The sequence below is a fragment of the Jaculus jaculus genome, chromosome X (assembly GCF_020740685.1).
Source record: "Jaculus jaculus isolate mJacJac1 chromosome X, mJacJac1.mat.Y.cur, whole genome shotgun sequence".
Classification (NCBI taxonomy): Eukaryota; Metazoa; Chordata; class Mammalia; order Rodentia; family Dipodidae; genus Jaculus; species Jaculus jaculus.
The window spans coordinates 29745323-29764351 of record NC_059125.1 but is presented as its reverse complement, the minus strand read 5'-3'; the positions used below and the strand labels follow the sequence as shown (position 1 = coordinate 29764351).

Below are 19029 nucleotides of genomic sequence, written 5' to 3'. Positions count from 1 at the left end.
TTATGTCAAAAAGAATACATAAGTAGGCTGTTCCCCAAACCCAGGAGTCATGGTAAGGCAGCCATGAAGGTTGAGCCAAGTTCTACAGAGGTCTTTGTCCCTAATCATGGAGTTTTGAGGCTACCCATAAGTGTAGTCTTGCACTCAAAAAGAGTTTGTCTTTAGAAAAAAAAAATCAGTAAAATCCAAGTCTAATGATTTCATTTAAATATACTTAGTCCTTTTCAATTCTTTTTTATCCACAGCATCCCATGGTTACATTATTCCCAGCCACAAAAAGAAAGGCTAGGAAGACAAAAAGAAGTCAAAATCAGTAAATGTTATTCAAAATCAGGAAAGGACTAAGTTCTTGTTAGTAAATTCCAGGTACATAGATACTCTATGCAGGTACCTATGCTAGGTAACGTAAAATAAACTGCTCTAGTAAATACACCCCAGATGCACAATAGAAATGCAATCCTTGCTAGCATAAAACTGCAAAGTACATTACCTAGCCAAAGAGTGACTCTTTTCATGTGGAATTCAGGAATGGATTCCCCTTGTGGCTTTGGCATCCTAGAAACCTTGTAGTTATCTGTGTGGGTGTGACAAGCACAGCAAGAATGATGGGGCTGCCTAGAGGAAGAAATGACACGGAGCTTCCACTCACATTCCATTGGTGAGAACTAGTCATATGGTATAGGCCACTGCAACGGAGGCTGGGAAATACAATCCACCTGTGTATCTGTGTTCCCTAGAGAAAATGGAAGAGTTTAGTAAATTGTCAGAAATCTCTGCTATCAGTGAACTACCCCTACCAGTTTGACTCATTTTTCAAATCCTTAACATTGTGACTTAATTCGTAACAGGAAAAACATGGTTCATTTGATAAATTCAGAAAGTAAATCGTGATATTTCATCATATTTACATTTTATATATTGTTTTGTTATTTCATATTCTTATATATAAGTATATATGTTAGTATTAAGATAATTTTTAAAATGTTGCCAGTAATCTATTTTAAAATTCCAATCGCAGATTTGATTAATAAGTTCCTCTGAGCCAGGCTGGCTAATGACAGTAGAGAATGGGGAAAGGACCAAAATAAGGAAGAGATACAGTCTCACATACTGTATTCTTTTTTGTTCAAACTCCTCCTGTGAGGAGGGAGAAGAGAAAGAATTTTTTTTTTTTTTGCCTGTCTTCTGCTTTGTTGGTGATAATTACAATTCCGTTACATGATGGTGATCATAATGAGGTCACTGTCTCTTTTCTATTGGAGTCACCATAGTTGTTCAAATCTGCTTTCCCTGGATTCTCTCTGTGAGTGGAAATTAAAACATTGGCTCTCTGAAGACAGAGAACTCAAATCCTTTACAGGACCCCAGGAAGCTCTCCCCTGAGCAGTGCCCTGGAATGGAAGATCCAGCTGAATCTGGCCCATTCTCCCTTCTCAGCACCCTCCCCTGGTGGACTTGTGGATGGGACTCCCTGACCAAGTTAGCAGCCCTCTTACGGTAGTAAGCTTGAGCATTTCAGCTCTGGCCACCATCTGTTGTACCCACTTAGGCACAAGAGATTCTGGAAAGCCCTTGCCATGCCAAGGAGTTCTCAGAAGTCCTTGCCATGCCAAAGAGTAGGAATGCCAAGAGCATCTTATACTCACCCCTTATATTGTCATACAGGATATAATCTTATGCCCTAATTATGGGCATGGGTGGTGACAGTTCTTCTAACCTGAGGATTGTAGGAAAGAGGAGACAATCTGAATGCTCTGGAAACAGAAAAGTAAGAAATGGCTATTACTTTCCCAATTTCTGATTCTCCAAAACATGGATTTATGAACAGTAGCCATACAGACCTTGATGGTGAGGGAAGCATACAAATAGGGAAAAAGTGTTGGTATCTGATGTGCTGAAATGGTGCCTCTCAGATGGGAAACCCAAAAGACTTCCTAGGGAGTGACAAGTCTCTGAAATCAAAATACAAGAGAATTGAATTGGTGCCTTTTATTATCAAATATGAGTTCTAGTCAAAATTCCAGGGGAATGGCCTACTTTGCATTTCACAAAGTTTTGACATTTTGGAGCACTGAACTTGATTTCTGGCTGCCTAATCTGTGGGGCATCTCCAGGGGGATGATAACAATCCCTTATCAAAAAAACGTGACAATTCCATACAGATAATTCCTGCCATCTCATCCAGTAAAATCACTGACCTTTGAACATGCAGCCCTGCAAAAGTAGAACTTAAAGTACTTTTACTCTTGACATTATTTTATCTAAGATTAACACAGAGGCAGTGATATGTAATCCATGAAACACATACTTGAAAAAATAACATGGAATTGAGCCAAATTATCAGCAAGAAAATGTTTAATTGCTATGCAATTTGATTATGAACCACCATTACCCTATAACACCTTGAAAAGAAATCAGCAGAAAGGGGTAAAAAGAAATATAGGAAACTAATCAAAAGTAGTATGATCAGGCCAGGCGTGGTGGCATACGCCTTTAATCCCAGCACTCAGGAAGCAAAGGTAGGAGGATTGCCTGTGAGTTCAAGGCCACCATGAGACTACAGAGGGAATTCCAGGTCAGCCTGAGCTAGAGTGAGACCCTACCTCGAAAAACCAAAAAATAAATAAATAAATAAAAGTAGTATGATCAAACTACATGATACAAATGTGTGAAAATGTCACCGTGAAACTCATTATTTTATACCATGAATATACACTAATGTTATTTCAAAACCTTTTATTTTCAATCATTACTTATATGTGTATATGATGTATATGCATATGTGTGTGTGATCATATGTGAGTGTGGTGTGTACATGTACCAGCTCCTGTGTGTGGAGATCAGAGGACAACTTTAGTTGTCAGTCCTCAGTTTCTAGCTTGTTTGAGGCAGGTTATCGTATTGTTCGCTACTGCTTGAGTTTACAGGGATTCTCCTATCTTTACCACACATATCACAGTAAGAATGCTTAGATTACAGGTATGTGCTACTGCATCCAAATTTACATAGGTTCTGGGGAATCTAAACTCAGATATTCACACATGTGAAGTAAACAGTTTACCATTAAGCCATCTTCTGAGCGCCTCAAAATCTCTTTAAAACATTTTGACCACCATGTTCCAGAAGTAATTCTGGTATACTCAAGAAAGGGATCCAAAATAAGTATGTAAAATTCTTATTAATATGTAGGTATTATTGTGCTATTACTATGCTTATTAACATATAGACATTTCTATGTATACTTTCCTCTATACTATATATAGGCATATATATATGAATAAATAACAGATATTTTACAGTTTTTTAAATTTTATTTTTTTGTTTATTCATGTGAGAAAGAGAAAGGCAGAAAAAGAGAATGGGCACACCACAGCCTCTTGCCTCTGCAAATGAACACCAGACATAGGTGTCACCTTATGCATCTGGCTTTATGTGGGTACTGGGGAATCAAATCTGGGTCCTTTGGCTTTGCAGGCAAGTGCCTCAACCATTAAGCAATCTCTCCAGCCCAACAGTTCTTTTCATGATGAAATTCTGTGGGTTTTATTTTAATTTTTCCAAGTATATACAATTTTTGCAAATACCTACAATTAATATATTGATATAAGATGAATAGTGACTGTATTTGTTAAATTCCTAAGTCTCTCAGGTGCCATAAAAATTTTATATATATATATATAATATATGTATAAATATATAAATAAAATAAATATATATAAATTATATATATATATATATATATATATATATATATATATCTTGCCTAAATGTTAAAACAAGACAATCAAGTAGGAACTATGATTATCTTTGTTTTATAGATGAGAACACTACATCCTAAAGATTTTTTTAGTGAATAGATGAAAAGGCAGAATAGCTAATTTGTGGCAAAGCCAAAATATGAGTCTATGTCTACCTTACTCCATATTTGATTTCTTGCTACTCTACCATCTGAAATAAGTGATGTGAAGAAACTTAGATAGACCACAGATAAAAAATGACTCAATCATGATCCCCATGATCAGGAGTTATGTTCTCCTGGGATGGCATATGTCATTTGAAGGCAGAACAGGAAACAGGCAAAGGGATTAAAAAGATGGTTTTTGTGATTGTGACTGTATTCCCCTTCAACGCTCTCATAAAGTACCGTAGAATGAAAAGAGATTATCTGAGTACACACAGGAGACTATGCTAACGCAAGGCTGTGCATGGAAGGCTAATAATTCAGGAAAACCTCACCCATAGATCTGACTTGTAACTTCCTGCACTAGTTGTAAGACAGGTAACCCTGCAATTTGTTTAACAGACTGTTCAGCCTCACAGATGCTCTTAAAATCTATAATCTTGATCATATTAGAAACATAACAAGAGACTGCCTGTATCTTCCATCCCACAATGTATGTGAAAGGAAGCAATGGATCTGAAGCAATAATATGCTAACCACTAACAAAAGTATGGCAGAGGTGAGAATCAAGAGACCAACAGAACAGGCAGAAGAACTGCTTAGTCCGAAAAGATGGGCAAGAGATGGATGCAATGAAAAGGCCATCTGAGTCCCCCATGTTTTGACAGCCTACAATAACATCAGTGTGTGGTAATTAGTAGAGAATCAGAACAAGAAAGAATAGTGGAAGTCATTACTTAATTATTTCATAGCTGACTATCAGAGTATCATGATGAAAACAAAGAAAACCTATTCCTGCTAATAATTACAGTCTTGAGTTACTAAGAAGTAATGATGTCAGACATTATGCTTATGAAGACTACAAAAGTAAAAATAACTGTAATGACATTTGCACAAACTTATATTTGCTGAAAAAACATTCTTTTGTGAAATTAAAATATTTTGTTCTCTGATAAGGTCATATACATGAATAATTACTTAAAAGAGGTAATTATTATTACCCTTTTTTAAATAATTAAATTTATGAATTAATAGATGGCATTCAGCTTTTCAAAGTCTACTATTTTCATCCTTATACTTCCTATGAAATTTTTAGGGCATATCATTGGTACAGCTATTCTCTGTTTATATATTTGTCTCAGTGATACTTCTTCATGTTGGCAGAGACACTGTTAATACCTGGATCTCCTTGGCATTTTCTTCTGTGCTTCAATATCTGACAACAATTTTTGAGGGAGTTGATATGGAAAATACAATGGGTACCTAAGAACAGCTGACTATGAAACATTGTACATTAATTCATTCATCAAATATCCATTAGGCATATGAATCAGCTATGACCACAAAAGTACTGCACAAACCATTCTAGTTCACATAGTTTTTACCAGCAGTCATTATACTCTCACATATCCATGTTGCTGGAGGGACAGCTGATTAAGGATAGGCTCTGCTGATCTCACTGAATGTAGACTGATCCACCCTGCATAGCTGGGAAGGATCAATTCTGCTCCCTGTGTCCCTCATTTTCCTCTTGGGACTCGAAAGTACACAAGATTCAGAAATGCAAGTATTACATGATTTTTCTCATATGTGGACTATCAAATTAAATGTATATAAGTGTGTGTTTTTATGTAGGACATGAAAATAGAAAGGGGATATGAGGTGGGAGAAGTCCTAAAGGGAAGGAAGAGGAAAGAAGAGAGAGTAATGAAAAAATGTGACTGAAAGCAGGAGAGACTAGGGAAGAAAAGGGACAAACAAGGGGAGGGATAAGTCAGGGAGGGTGAAAGGAACAAAGTTTAAAATATATGTATGAAAATGTCATAATGAAACCTAGTATTTTATATGCAAGCTATACTTTAAAAAAGAAAATGAGCTTATACCTGTCTTGGCAACACCAGAGACACAAGAAGAAAAGTTCCACTTTCAGGACTTTCTAAGCATTTGGTCTGCCTTTTAAGCCATTAGCCTACTAATATCACATTGGCCAAAGCATGTTGCACAGACCATTCAAAAGGAGAACAAGAGGGCTGGGGAAATGCCTCAGTGAGTAAAGTACTTGCCGAGCAAACATGAAACTCTGAGTTCAGAACCCCAACACCCACATAAAAAGTACTGGATGTCATAGCCTACATCTATAATCCCTGTATCCTGAAGGCAGAGATAGGAAATTCCTAGAGTTCACTGCCTAGTCAGTCTAACCAAATCAATGAGCTTTAGGTTCAGGGAGAGAACCTGACTCAAGGAAAGGAACTGAGGAAGATACCCAGCATCTACTCACATACATATATTCATGCACACACATACAAGCACACATACAAACACACATATATGAAAAAGAAAACCTAAGGGGAAGAAACATAAACATACAAATTGTAGGGTCAGATAGCAAAGAATGTGGATTAAAAAATGAGATAAGAATTGGACCTATAAATGCAACATCTGGCAACATCTACCATATTCCAGGAACTGTCCCAGGCATCAGCGAAACACTGTCAACCAGGACAGAAGCAGATCTGGAGCATACACTCAGAAACTGATGATCAAGTGTTTATCCATCCATATGAATTTCACTGCTACCTGCTAAACTTCAATCCGAATTTAAATAATGAAGGGAAATCTGCTTCGCTCATCATATTTTACATTTCTGGGCAGGGGGAAAGTATGTGCTTCAAGGGATCCCCATGATTGTGAACTCTCTCCATAATGTTCCTCTTCTATTGTCATATGTTAATAGGATGATCTCGAATGATGTAGTAGCTTAGAGATCAAATGGAATAGTCCTCTCCACTCTTTTGGTTATGTGTCAGTGTGAGAATCTGGAAGTCAAATGGAAAAATCCTCACCTTACTAAGCAATGATTATGATTCCATCCTTACAAGCATGTATTAGCAATCCTGTTTGTATCACAGGAAACCTTTCTTCAGTGAAAAACATTTGCAGAGAGCCATATATGTACCAAGATTGTTTGGTGTTTGTCTAAGTTTCATCTGCTACTCATGATAATCTCATAAGAAAAAAATAAATACAAGATTTAACTTATTTTCAATAAGTGATTATTAAAGCACCAATTAATATGCCAGGCACTTGGCCTAGAAGATGTGCAATATATATTTCTGGCCCTCCAGAAGCTCACATGGTGTCTTGTGAACAATAAAATTAAAATATAATGAGGTAAGTGTCTTTGTAGGACACAGCATACTTTAAAATATTTTGCAAATATAAAGTATTATAATTAAACAGAGCTATAGGTCTCAAAGACCTCATCCTGTTCTCAGAAGTGCCTAATTTATTTACAAGGAAGTGTGTGATGCTGAAACAATTTGAAGCAGATAGAGGAATACCCTGATTCCAAAACCATTCCACTTTCTGAAAAAAAATTGATTAAAAGGAAAAACATAATGAAGCTTGCTGGCCCAACAGATGAATGTTCAGCTTTGAAGATTCAAGTGAAGACTAAAGAAATACATGGGCTCAGGACAGGAAATAGGAAAGGGTGAGGAGTTTGTTTGTTTGTTTGTTTGTTTGTTTTTAAAGTAAAAAGCCAAGGCACTGAGAAGACCCACAGCATCAACCGACAAAATGAAAATTGAGCAAAAAGTGACCTTCTCTGGTGGGGGGGGGGGAGGTTCTAACTTCCACAATAGGAAATCAACGTCTATGAATTCTAGACACAAACAGGTTTTATTCACCAGCTCTGGCATTTACAAATAATTGTTTAAACAAACAACCAAAACCTAACTCTGTCTTCCCTACAAACATTTCTGTTCCTCTACTTTTCTTACTCAAAAATTTCCTAAAGTAAATGATGCTAACATGCTTACATGGCATCATCCACTGGATGAGCTTGGCTTATCCAGAACTTTCACTGACAGATATAAAATTATTTTAATAAAACACGAACCCTCAGATATAAAAGGAGTTATTTATCACAAATTTAAAATGCCTAGAGGCCCAATTGTTGGTGATTAGAAACGTTACTGTGTGTCAGTGCTAGTCTCATTACTGCTTTCATTAAATGACTTTCCAAAGTTATGAAACCTTCTTAATGCCATGAAAAATGGGTGACTCTAACAATACCATGCAGAATTAAGCATATATTGCTATGCAGTTAAAAATTTCCATCATCCACATCAGCCTCAAAGATCAATTTGCATACATGGATACAGCCTGCTGGTTCATTTAAAAGAGAACCAGGGTCTGAAGAGATGGCTTAGCGTTTAAGGCATTTGCCTGAAAAGCCAAAAGATCCAAGTCTGATTCTCCAGAACCTACATAAGCCAGATGCACAAGAGGGCACATGCATCTGGAGTTCATTTTCAGTGGCTGGAGGCCCTGGCAAGCCCATTCTCTCTCTCTCTCTCTCTCTCTCTCTCTCTCTCTCTCTCTCTCTCTCTCTCTCTCTCTCTCTCTCAAATAAATAAAATAAAATAAAAAGAGAACCAATAGGGTTTTAAGACCTTATTAAATCCCTAAGATTAATCAGAATAAGAATGTTTTGAGTTCTAAGCAGTCAAGTATTTTATAAGAGATTATGAGAGGGACACATTCATCTATCACTTGAGTTTAACTTTTCTTGTGTGCACTTTCATTTCATTCTTTGTCTCTCTCAAGCCTCAATATTCTTAAACCTTGTTCAAATTAATGACATATTTTAAAGTCAAATCAAAATGATATTCCATTCAATTTAACATGCAAAAGTTCCTGAAGAAGTGCAGGAATGAAGAGAAAATTGCTGACATTAAGTAGCAATGAAAGCTCTCTTATCTGCATTTTGTGAAACTTTCTTCCCCCATCAGAGGAAACATCACGGAACCCACCAGGCTGAGCAGGAATGCTACAGAGAAACAGGGTATAAAATAAAGGCTCAGGGATGACAAGATTGTTCAGTGGTTAAAGGAGCTTGCTTGCAAAGTCACTGGTCCAATTCAATTCCCAAACTGTCTACATAAGCCACAGGCAAAAGAGTAGGGCATTTGTTTGCACTGGTAAGAGGCTCTGGCACACCTACATGCATGTACTCATGCATGCACAGATAAATAAATAAATAATAAAAATAAAACAAAGAGTCCTTATAGGTGATAGAAGACCACTGCAAGGTTTTGTTTTTTGTTTTTTTTTTTTAATGCATAGTCACACAGCTCCAGGCCCACTCTTCCACACTTTAGCCTGTGATCCTAGGGCTGGAACACTTCAGAATACTTTCCTCTGATTTCCTTTCTAGCTATCGTCCTGTCCCACCCTACCCCCAGGAGATTGGATGTATTAGTTTCTTTTTTTGGAGGGGAGAGGTTTATTTTGGCTTACAGGCTCAAAGGGGAAGCTCCATGATGGCAGGGAAAATGATGGCATAAGCAGAAAGTGTACATTACAGTCTGGCCAACATCGGGTGGACAACAGGGACAGAATAGTGTGCCAAACACTGGCAAAGGGAAAACTGGCCATAACACCCATATGTCCGCCCCCAACAATACTGTGCCTCCAGGATGTGTTAATTCCCAAGTCTCCATCAGCTGGGAACCTAACATTAAGAACACCTAAATTTATGGGGGACACCTGAATCATAAACTCCCATAAACTGATAACCATACATGATGTAAAATACAATACATTCAGTCCAACTTAAAAGTCCCCATAGTTTTTATCAATCCCAATGATGTTCAAATATTCCCATAGTCCAAGTTCTTTTAACTGAGCCATAAAACCAAAAAGTCTCCAAAACACCGATAATGGCACAGAATAAACATTCACACTGCAAAAGATGGCGTTGGGCATAGCAAAGAAATACTAAACCAGTACAAGATTTAAACCAACCAAGGAAAACATCAAACTCTGTAACTTCAAGTCCAACAGCTCTAGCCCATGACAAATCTCCAAGTCCAATAATTCTAATCAGCAATAAGTCACTGGCATTCCAATTCCGCCCCTCCAGCTAGGCTACTCACAGTCCTGGAAAATGTCATCGGGATCAGCAGCTTTCCTTAGCAGCCATCTCATGGTCCTGGCATCTCCACTGGTCTCCACTGCAATCCACGGTTCATCCTCATGGACCCCTGGGGTCTCCATGCAGCCCTCCAGCAAACCTGCTTCACACTGCCCATGGCCATTTCCAAAACACAATATTGTGTTGCAAGCTCAATGATCCTCTCTTTCCTGAATTTCTTATACTCCACAATACCAGGTAGGGTTCCAATTTGTTAGTCGGGAGGGGGGGGTAATAAAGCAGACTTTGAAGAACAGGACATTCTTTGAGCACTCAGGCCCCATCAAAAGAGTCTACATTCTTCCTGTTGCCCCAGTGCAGATCAGCTGGCCCAATCTCAAAAGTTGTAATTGCTCAAACAGTTTGCAGGTGAATGGGCAGAAGTTTAGGTCCAAAGATTTCATTTTTCTGTGACATATCCCTCTGCTCACACCAGTTCATTTCTACACAAAAACCCTCACACCTTCTCAGGACACGGGCATAACAGCAAGCTTCCCATACAAACTGCTAGCCCAGTCCAAGCTAAGCTCTTTCTCACCCTCATAAGCCAAACCTCACAATCTATAGTTCTTACTGCATGTCAGGTCTTTCAACTCTGACCAGAATAGTCCAACAAGCTGTACTTACAGCACTGCAAGGCATCTCTTAGGCCAAATTTTCAAACCATTCCACATTCCTCTTGAAAATCAGTTCCAAAAGGCCAAAGTCACACAGTCAGGTGTCTAGCAGCAATCCCACTCCTCGATACCACTTTACTGTTGCAGTCAGGTTCACATTGCTGGCAGAAACCACCTGACCAAGAGCAGCTTTTGGGGAAAAAGAGGTTTATTTTGGCTTACAGGCTCAAAGGGGGAAGCTCCGTGATGGCAGGGAAAATGATGGCATGAGCAGAGGGTGAACATCACCCCCTGGCCAATATCAGGTGGACAACAGGGACAGGAGAGTGTACCCATGTATTAGTTCTTACCTAATTTCTGAGAACATCTTTCTAACAACAGCCTGGCCTCACACCCACAGATATGCCAGTAGCAGCTGGAGGACCAGCCATCAGTGCTCCCTAACTCACTGGGCCATACACCTCCTTGTCAGGTCAAGTACCAAATACAAGGCATTTGATCCAAAGAGATTCATGCCCAACAGAGCCATTCTCCAAGCTCCTGGCTACTAAAACACCACTTTTTCTAGCCCAGAGGTGGTACCTGTTTCCTTAAATTATTATTCATATCTGATTTCTGTCAGCTTCCCCTTTCATTCTGTAGCCTTATAACATCCATGTATTAAATCCCTCACATTTATATCCCTAGTGTAGTTTCTCTTCCTTTAATTAAATTTGGACTGATATATTTACCAGGGTGGTTATTGTCAATGAAGGAAGAGAGTGTATTTTTCCATTACTAGTGAGAGATTAGAGAAAGGATCAATATGTTATTTTTAGAAGCTATAGAGGTGATTCTGATAATGTTGCAGATCCCCACCATTATTCTTTCTTATCCTTGAACTGTAATGCAGTCTCCAAGCCATCTTACAAAGGCATACTGTGTACATCTAAAGGAGGTACCAGTGGAAGTCATATGTGCATCCATAAGGAGTCTCTTTGTCCATTAAGACAACAGGTAGTGTACCTATTGCACATGTGTCAATAGTGTTAATTTTTAATAATGGTAGACCAAATGCAAGCATGCTCGCTTACCATTCTCTTCAAAGGTTGTCCTACCTACCCTCATAGGAATTAAAGACCCCACATGAAATCGTGCCTATACTTTGCCCTAAAGACATCATGACAGTATTCCTATAGATGAAACAAGTAAGCGGCACTTTAGTGGTTTAGGTGAAGCTGTGTACCTTGATATTTCACTGGAAATCACACTTTAGAAAACAGGACTGCATCTATTCCACCCCATCAAAGATTATTGGCCAGAAATGAATTCAAGTTTTAGAAAACTGGAAATTCTTTCATAATAGTTTTTACACATGAATGTCATAATTATATTGTTATATCTGTATGGTATCTTTATTTCTCTAGTGTGTTGATTGTGATGTATTTTGATTAAATATTAACCAATGAATATTTCAAAGAATGTAGGAAGATGATTCTCTAAGTAAATATAACTTTAGTTGAAAAAAATCCCTTCTAAAATTTATTAATGCAATGAATTGAGGTGAGCATTGAAAACTAAGCTTAGGCAGATGTTGACTGTAGCATTTAGCTCCCATTTCTGAGTGTCACTGGCCCCTCATGCCAAAAGATAATATGACCTCAAGAAAATGAAGTCAGTTTTTATCTCAGTGATTTAGAGGCAGTAGGGAGAGTTGGGAATAAATGCTAATAATGGTTTTTGGTCAAACCCAAAGCAAAATACAAGCCAGCCAAAGTAAATATTTTTTTTTTCTTACGCTTCCAGTTGACATTTGTGTGGTAGGATAAGGTCTTACCATGATAAATAATTTTTTGAGTTAACATCCTCTTACATTAGTTTACCTTTGAATGGGGAAAAACACATGAAATCACATAAAGGAAATGGAGCATAAGACAAATGTTTCACAGTGGTTCTCTTGTATTTACCAATTCCTCAGGCTAACTGCTGGCTCATCTTAAATGCTACTCTTTCCCACCCAACCTCACCTTGAATGGATGCAGTGCACATTTGCCACACAGCTAAAGCTCTCCAACCCTGCACTTGCTCCACTACTTACCACCATTCCTCCCAAGCCTTCTTCATTCAAAGCCTCTAGAGTAGGACAGCCATCACAAGCCCTCATTGATGGGGCAATTTGCATTAGTGCAATCCCTCTTCAGTTGTATCAAAGGGCAGCAATATTATTTTTAGTAAATTGGTTAGTTGTATGGTGTGTGTGTGTGTGTGTGTGTGTGTGTTACTAGAGATCCATCCTATGGGCTCAGACATGCTATTGGCAAGCACTCTTCCACTGAGCTACATCTGCAGTTTAAATCTATTTATATTTGTCAGTTTAAATCTATTTATATTTGTCCAGTCAATTTTTGGAGAGTTGTCTATACAGCATATATGTAAAGATGCACATTTTCCTTACATGCATCAAACTTACCCCATATACTGCACGTTTTTATGTACAATATAGAAAGGAGCTAATGTTGACTGTTATAACTTCTCAGTTTGCATACAGAGTGCACTCTTTCTTAATTGGTCTACAGGATTATACTTAAAAATATGCATATATTCTGGGCATTTATAATGAATAGATAGAGATATGCCTGAATTATCACCAAATTGAATGATAAATATCCAACAAACTATCACCCTTTGGGGTTCCTTCAAGTGTTGTGGTATGAAAACAGAAAAAGAGGTCCTTGGTAGAACAGATACTGTTGGTACCCTGCATATATCCTGTTGCCACCCATTATTCTTCAATAAAGGTATGGCTTTTTGGAAGGGCTCTGTGACTCAGAGCCTGAAGGCTCTCTTGAGACCCAAAAACATCCTCTGTGTACACATGGATAAGGCTGGAAAAGCCATGACTTAATATTCCTCCCCTAGTGGCTATCAACCAATGAAGGATGCAAACTCAGCTTAATGACGCCTTAGGTGGGACAACTCTGAGGCAGGTTGTACACAGTCTCATGTAACTCTGTAATAGGACTGAGTCAGTCCCTCACAAAAGCAACTCCATCATTAATATGCCTATATTGGCTTCATCCCCTTCATTGTCTCACTTTCCACTTTCCCTCCCAGAGCTTCCTGGAATCACCTCCCAAATAAACAATCTGTATCTTATCTCAAATTGGCTAATGAGGCACCCCACCCAAAATAAACCAACAAATATTTTCAATGATGTACGTGGGTTTTCCACCTATAAATTTGAACTCTAAAAGGTCTTGCATTAGGGAATGGAACAACAAAATGATTTTGGATCTTTGTCAAAATACATTACCAGTTCCTCCACAGAAATGCTGGCAGATACTAAAATCTACTGTTGTGTTATTACTAACAAAAATAAACTTTGGGGCCATGAATAGTGTTGCATGCTTTTAATCCCAGCACCTTGGAGGCAGAGGTAGAAGGATTGCTATGATTTCAAAGCTACCCTGGGTCTACAAAGTGAATTACAAATCAGCTTGGGCTAGAATGAGACCCTATCTCAACAAAAAAGAAAGGGACTTTAGATGCTAGGGAAATGGCTCAGTTGGTAAAGTACTTGCCACACAACCATGAGAGTTTGAGTTCAGATCCCCAACACCCACATAAAAGCTGGGTATGCCAGCACATACTTTTAATCCCAACAATTGGGAGGCAGAGATAGAGGATCCCTCTGAATTGCTGAATAGCTACTTTAGTCAAATTAGTGTATTCCATGTTAAATGAAAGACAAAGTCTCAAAAAACAAGATAAAAAGGCCAGATGTAGTGGCTCACGCCTTTAATTCTAGCATTCAGGAGGCAGAGTTAGGAAGATCACCGTGAGTTCAAGGCTGGCCTGGGACTACAGAGTCAGTTCCAAGTCAGCATGGGCCAAATGGAGACCCTACCTCAAAAAAAAATTTTTTCCACACTCACATGTGCACATAAAAATGCACTTTTAGTCTACAGGACAGTAAAACATTTTGATAAGGAAAAGCCTTGATGAAAGAAATAAGAGCCAGAGCCAGTGGTGTTGTGCCTCATCTGACCACAACTCAGAAACTGGTAGTACAGGCTGGACAAATGTCCACAGCTCCCCAACTTTAGTAACAACATATATTCAGTGATCTAAACTGAAGCAGAGGAGCCTCTTAGCAGCAATAGTCCATAATCCCAACCTTATCTATGTGGAGTTCAAATCAATTAAAACGACTGGAAGGTCCTGACCAATGCCAGACAAGTATAAAGGCCATGAGGGAGCATTAAGTAATCAATTAACAAACCCACCTTGGAAGACAAGAGTTATTTGAAGTCCCCTAAGAAGCTAGCATTAGAATTTGTCACTATCATGGACCATATCTTATTAAACGTAACACTGAGGGAACAAGGCTCCTCTGTCACACTCATTCAACAAATCCAATGGCTAGGCTAAGAATTGAAGACTCAATGTTTAACAAAACAGGGTTTCCTGTACCTTTTGGGAACTCACAGTGAAATTTAGAAAAAAACAGATATGAAACAAGCAGGAAAACTGGTAAATACCAAAGAAGGCAGGTAATAGACAAATCTAAACAACATTCGGATCTGTATGTTCTCAGTGCAATGAGAATGGAAAAGGATCCAACCAGAAGAAAGAGCATGTGTGAAGGCAGGGAACATGGAATTTTCAAGATACAGACAGAAAATCATGTGGCTACCATAAGTGAGGGTGACAAGAACTTAGAACATTGACACATACTAAGTGTGTATTAAATATTACCTATGGAGTATTTTGAAAAGATATCCCTTCCTCAAATAAAACTCTAGTACTGGGTACACTCATAACTCATAAAAGTTCTAAGAAGTGTCAGCATTCAACACTGAGAGGAATTTTTGGAAAGAAATAGGATTTATTTCAGTGGAGGGAGGACAGGGAAGAGGGGACAAAGGAGGGTGGTGAGAAGGGATTATGGGCAGAGTACATTGTGCATATATGTGGCAGCTGTAATTAAAAATAAAAAAAATACTTGATCTTGGGTTAAACTTTTACAATCCCCAACATTTTTCTAGAAATGCTATTACATTTTCTTAGGGTCATTAATTAGATTAAAACTGATCACTAATTTAATAGTTGGACATTAGAAATTCCTGAGTACCTTCAAACATACTGATTCTTGAGCTGAGGAGAAAACTCAGCCAGCAAAGTGCTTGCCTTGCAAGCATGAGTATCTAAATTGGATTGCTAGTACTCACATAGAAAAGCCAGATGTGGAGGCACATGCCTATCATTTCAGCATAGAGGAGGTTAAGACAGATGGATCCCAGAAGATCACTGTCCAGTTCGCATAACTAGAAAGCTCCAGACCAATGAGAGACCCAGCCTCAAAAAAAGATGGACATCATCCCTGAGGATGACAGCTGAGAATGTCCTCTCATCTAGACATGCAAGTGAACACATATACACACACCTGCACATTCACATGCACACAAACACACACATTCAAAAATATATTTATCCTCAGATACTTCCTCTAGACCTATTAAATAAGAAATGCTAGGATTTGGGAGCTGGATTTAAGTGTTTTTTAAACTTTTCTCTGTTGCTCTTGTTCATGGTCAGCTTTAAGAGGCAGGACTTCACACATAAAAAACTAAAAAGGAAATTAGAGATTTTGAAGATGGTGAGACAGGAGAATCCCTGCGAACTCAAGAGGTGACCTGGCATAAGCAGTAGCGAACAGTAAGATAACCTGCCTCAAACAAGCTAGAAACTGAGGACCGACAACTAAAGTTGTCCTCTGGTCTCCACACATAGGTGCTGGTACACGTACACCTCACGCTTACATGTGATCACACACACATATACATATACATCATATATACATATAAGTAAAGATTGAAAATAAAAGGTTTTGAAATAACATTAGTGTATATTCATGATATAAAATAATGAGTTTCATGATGACATTTTCACACATTTGTATCATGCAGTTTGATCATACTTCTTTCGATTAACTTCAGAGAAAGACCATAGGGGGAAGTATCAGAGGACACAGCCTGATTCACATAATTCATTATTTTCCCAATGGATACTGCTACACAGCATAGCAGACCTCTGGTAGCCTTACCTTGCTCAGAAACTTCCCCCTCACATTACTTTCAAGATGCTTGATATCTCCCTTCCTTTTATATTCCATATGTAGTTCATCAGTAAACACTATTGTCTGTGCTTCTAAAAAATACCTGTAGTATCTGGCCACATCTATCTGCACAGCCACAATTGTGTATGGATTAAATGTTTGTGCCTCACCCAAACTCATATGTTGAAACTAACGGGAAATATGAAAGTATTAGGATATTGTGGCCTTTGGGAAGTGATTAGGTTATGATGAGGTCATGAGGACAAGGACTCCATAATTAGATCAGTGTCCTTATTAAAAAAGAAATAACTCCAGAGTTTACTCTCTACCAGGAGAGAACATAGCAAGAAAGCCAAGAATTAAACTGCTAATGCATTGGATTTATGGATTCCAGAACTATGGGAATTACATTTCTACTGCTTAAGCCACCAAATCTAGTGCATTTTGGTATAGCAGCCCAAATTGATGACGACATCTAGTCCAAGTCTGGACAGCCCCACAAGAATTACCATCTCTGCCTCTTGCCACTAGACAGTCTGTCCTCATGTAGTAGCCAGGGTAAACAGTGAAAAATAAATACCAGAGCACACTGACCAAGCACCCTGCTCCTTGTCAAACCCTGTAGGGACTTCCCACTCCAACCAGACCAAACTCTTTACTCTTCATTATGAACTCCAAGGGCCTTTAAGCTCTGAATCCATCTATCTTTCCAGTTCCATCCCCTGCTATGCTAATCTTGCCTTGTGCCTCACCACTGGCTGCCATTCAGGGTATCCTCCTGTTCCACTCTTTCTATCTACTATGGTTTTACTCAAATCTTTACATGACATCCTATTTCTCATTTAGTTCACAACTCCAAATTCACTTCCATAGAAAGGCTTTGCTTAACCATTATAATGAATAAAGACCTTCATCCCCACCTTGCCTGTCATGCACCAGGCATTCAATAACTCTTTGCCCTCTAGTGGGCATGCTTTTATAAAGTATAACTGCATCTGTGGCCAGAAAGATTGTAATTCTTCACTTGGAAATTCTATTCATCATACTGTTCGACACGCTCTTCAGCCATCAACTCCTTGCAAGTTCTCATTTCTCTGGTTGCAAAATGAGAATAATGATTAACATGAGTCTGGAGGCAAGCTTCTGACTAAGGGCTCGATATGGGTTAGAAATTGCACACTCAGTGTGTATTCAGGAAAAGGGAAGACCAAAAGCCAAATCTTTTCGTGTCACCTTTTCCTTTAAATTTTATGTTGGCTTTTCATTTGCATGTAGCACATTAAGGGAGGAGAAAATAAACATTATATTGGTGATTCTGTGTGAATGTTCATCAGATCCTGGTCAAGGCAGGAAGGCTAGAAACAAATTGATATGAGAAAGCTTAACTGGCTGGGACCAGACTCTAAATTCCATTAATCTCCAGCAAGATTGCCAAGTCTTTGGAGATAAGAAATTATCACCATCATTTCCTAAACTGGATAATGAAGATGTGGCACATTTATACAATGGAGCTCTACTCAGCGGTGAAGAAAAATGAAGTTATGAAATTTGCAGAAAAATGGATGGACCTGGAAAGGATTATACTAAGTGAGGTAACCCAGGCCCAGAAAGCCAAATGCCACATGTTTTCTCTCATATGTGGATCCTAGCTACAGATGACTGGGCTTATGCGTGAGAATGAAAATACTTAGTAGCAGAGGCCCAGTAAGTTAAAAAGGAGACATAAAGGGAAGAGAAAGGAAGGGAGGAGGATTCTTAATAGGTTTATATTGTATATATGTAAGTACAGTGATTGTTAAGGGGAGGTAATATGATGGAGAATGGAATTTCAAAGGAGAAAGTGTGGGGGGAGGGAATTAACACGGGATTTTTTTTTATAATCATGGAAAATGCTAATAAATTTTTTTTTTAAAGAATCAAAATAAAACTCAGAAAATGGAGTGTATCTTCCACTCCAGATCCTCTATGAAAGGTTGGATGTTTCCTGGAAGCAAAGACAAGGCTGTGTCTGTGGGTTAGGGTCTAGTCTTCTACGTACCTTCCCTAATTGCAACCTCAGCCTACCATGATGTAGTCCTTCTTTTCTCTTCAATGTTATGAGTTTAAGAGTAGGATACAAGGGTTATGCACCTGGGTGGGAAATTTTTACCTTTTTTATTTTATCTAGTCTCTAACTACAATTTGGTATTTCCTTTGATTCAATCTAGGCAACAAGCTGCAGAAGTGGTGCCAATGTCTGTGACTTTGTCACAAATAAAATTCAGTTAGGTTCATATCACATTTCAGTTGTTGCAGATATTTCTATATGAAATCCTGTTAACACTCATTACTACTTCCAAAAAGCAGTACTAATTAGACCTATTGCCAGACTTTGATACTTAATATGCTATTAAAGAAGCACTTGTATTACTCTACCACAAACATAGCTTTT

At 38.4% G+C, this 19029-nt stretch overlaps 1 long non-coding RNA gene across 1 annotated transcript in view; it reads right to left on the bottom strand.

Moving 5' to 3' along the window:
• Positions 1 to 556: 556 nt before the first annotated feature.
• LOC123456607 overlaps positions 557 to 19029 on the bottom strand; it is a 39384-nt gene continuing 20911 nt past the window's right edge. The window contains exons 2-4 of the long non-coding RNA XR_006634588.1: positions 1842 to 1952; positions 1647 to 1754; positions 557 to 733 (exon numbers count right to left, since the gene is read on the bottom strand). This is a non-coding gene — a long non-coding RNA (uncharacterized LOC123456607). The remainder of the gene's footprint in view (positions 734 to 1646; positions 1755 to 1841; positions 1953 to 19029) is intronic.